The sequence below is a fragment of the Triticum dicoccoides genome, chromosome 6A, assembly GCF_002162155.2.
Source record: "Triticum dicoccoides isolate Atlit2015 ecotype Zavitan chromosome 6A, WEW_v2.0, whole genome shotgun sequence".
Taxonomy (NCBI): Eukaryota; Viridiplantae; Streptophyta; class Magnoliopsida; order Poales; family Poaceae; genus Triticum; species Triticum dicoccoides.
This window is the reverse complement of record NC_041390.1, coordinates 391328548-391331595: the sequence shown is the minus strand read 5'-3', so window position 1 is coordinate 391331595 and position 3048 is coordinate 391328548.

Below are 3048 nucleotides of genomic sequence, written 5' to 3'. Positions count from 1 at the left end.
TCCAAGCAGAGCATCGTGGCGGGATCTACGTGTGAAGCGGAGTACATAGCTGCTTCGGAAGCAGCAAATGAAGGAGTTCATATCCGATCTAGATGTAATACCTAGTGCATCGGGTCCAACGAAAATATTTTGTGACAATACTGGAGCAATTGCCTTAGCAAAGGAATCCAGATTTCACAAAAGAACAAAAACACATCAAGAGACGCTTCAACTCCATTCGTGATCAAGTCAAGGAGGGAGACATAGAGATTTGCAAAATACATACGGATCTTAATGTAGCAGACCCGTTGACTAAGCCTCTTCCACGAGCAAAACATGATCATCACCAAGACTCCGTGGGTGTTAGAATCATTACAATTTAATCTAGATTATTGACTCTAGTGCAAGTGGGAGACAGATTGCTCTCTGACTATAGTGCCAGAAAAGCTCCTGTCTGCTAGGACTACGTTGGTATTTCCCCAAAGAGGAAGGGATGATGCAGCACAGCGATAGTAGGTATTTCCCTCCGTGAAGAAACCAAGGTTATCGAACCAGTAGGAGAACCAAGCAACACAACGTAAACAACACCTGCACACAAATAACAACACCTCGCAACCTGACGTGTTAAAGGGGTTGTCAATCCCTTTCGGGTAACGATCCAGAAAATTATAGTAGATTGAAATAATAGATCACAAATAAAATAAAATGCAGCAAAGTATTTTTGTATTTTTGGTTTAATAGATCAGAATAAAAATGCAAAGGAAAAGTAGATCGCAAGCAAATATATGAGGAAGAAGACTCGGGGGCCGTAGGTTTCACTAGCGGCTTCTCTCGAGAAAGATAGCAAACGGCGGGTAAACAAATTACTGTTGGGCAATTGATAGAACCTCAAATAATTATGACGATTTCCAGGAAATGATCATTACATAGGCATCATGTCCAAGATTAGTAGACCGACTCCTGCCTGCATCTACTACTATTACTCCACACATTGACTGCTATCCAGCATGCATCTAGTGTATTAAGTTCATGGAAAAATAGAGTAATGCAATAAGAACGATGACATGATGTAGACAAGATCCGTTTATCTATTGCGTAGATATAGATCCCATCTTTTTATCCTTAGTAGCAACGATAGATACGTGTCGGTTCCCTTTTCTGTCACTGGGATCAAGCACCATAAGATCAAACCCACTACTGGGCACCTCTTCCCATTGCAAGATAAATAGATCAAGTTGGCCAAACAATTCCCAAATATCTGAGAAGATATAAGAGATCATGCGTATAAGAGATCAAAGAAACTCAAATAACTTTCATGGATATGAAAAGATATGACTGATCATAAACTCAAAGTTCATCAGATCCCAACAAAACACACCGCAAAAAGAGTTACATCATATGGATCTCCAAGAGGCCTTTTTATTGACAATCAAGAGAGAGAGAGATGAAGCCATCTAGCTACTAACTATGGACCCGAAGGTCTACAAAGAACTACTCACGCATCATCGGAGAGGCACCAATGGAGGTGGTGAACCCCATCCGAGATGGTGTCTAGATTGGATCTAGTGGTTCTGGACTCTACAACAGCTGGATGAATATTTCGTCGACTCCCCTAGGGTTTCTGGAATATTTGGGAATTTATAGAGCAAAGAGGCGGTCCGAGGGGCATCCGAGGTGGGCACAACCCACCAGGGCGCGCCTAGGCCTCCTGGCGCACCCTGGTGGGTTGTCCCCTCCTCGGGACTCCCCCTAGGTGCTTCCAGGGCCCAACTTGTTCCTTCTGGCCCATAAAAAATCTCCGTAAAGTTTCATGGCATTTGGACTCCGTTTGATATTGATTTTCTGCGATGTAAAAAACATGGAAAAAACAGGAACTGGCACTTGGCACTATGTCAATAGGTTAGTACCAAAAAATGATGTAAAATGACTACAAAATGATTATAAAACATCCAAGATTGATAATATAACAACATGGAACAATCAAAATTATAGATACATTGGGGACGTATCAGATACTGAAGGAAATATGCCCTAGAGGCAATAATAAAGTTGTTATTTTATATATCCTTATTCATGATAAATGTTTATTATTCATGCTAGAATTGTATTGATCAGAAACCCAAATACATGTGTGAATACATAGACAAACACTGTGTCCCTAGTGAGCCTCTACTTGACTAGCCCGTTGATCAAAGATGGTTAAGGTTTCCTAACCATGGGCATGAGTTGTCATTTGATAACGGGATCACATCATTAAGAGAATGATGTGATGGACATGACCCATCTGTTAGCTTAGCATATTGATCGTTCAGTTTGATTGTTATTGCTTTCTTCATGTCAAATACATATTTCTTTGACTATGAGATTATGCAACTCCCTGATACCGGAGGAATACCTTGTGTGCTATCAAACATCACAACATAAATGGGTCATTATAAAGATGCTCTACAGGTATCTCTGAAAGTGTTTGTTTGGTTAGGATAGATCAAGATTAGGATTTGTCACTCCGAGTATCGGATAGGTATCTTTGGGCCCTCTCGGTAATGCACATCATAAGAAGCCTTGCAAGCAAAGTGACTAATGAGTTAGTTACAAGATGATGTATTATAGAACAAGTAAAGAGACTTGCCGGTAACGAGATTGAACTAGGTATGTGGATACCGACGATCGAATCTCGGGCAAGTAGCATACCGATGACAAAGGGAATAACATATGTTGTCATAACGCTTCGACTGATAAGGATCTTTGTAGCATATGTAGGAGCCAATATGAGTATCCAGGTTCCGCTATTGGTTATTGACCAGAGAGGTGTCTCAGTCATGTCTACATAGTTCTCGAACCCGTAGGGTCCGCACGCTTAACGTTCGATGACGATTTAGTATTATATGAGTTATGTGATTTGGTGACCGGATGTTGTTCGGAGTCCTGGATCAGATCACCTACATGACAAGGAGTCTCGAAATGGTCGAGAGGTAAAGATTGATATATAGGATGATAGTATTCGGACACTGGAAGTGTTCCAGATAGTATCGGATATTTATCGGAGTACCGGGGGGTTACCGGAACCCC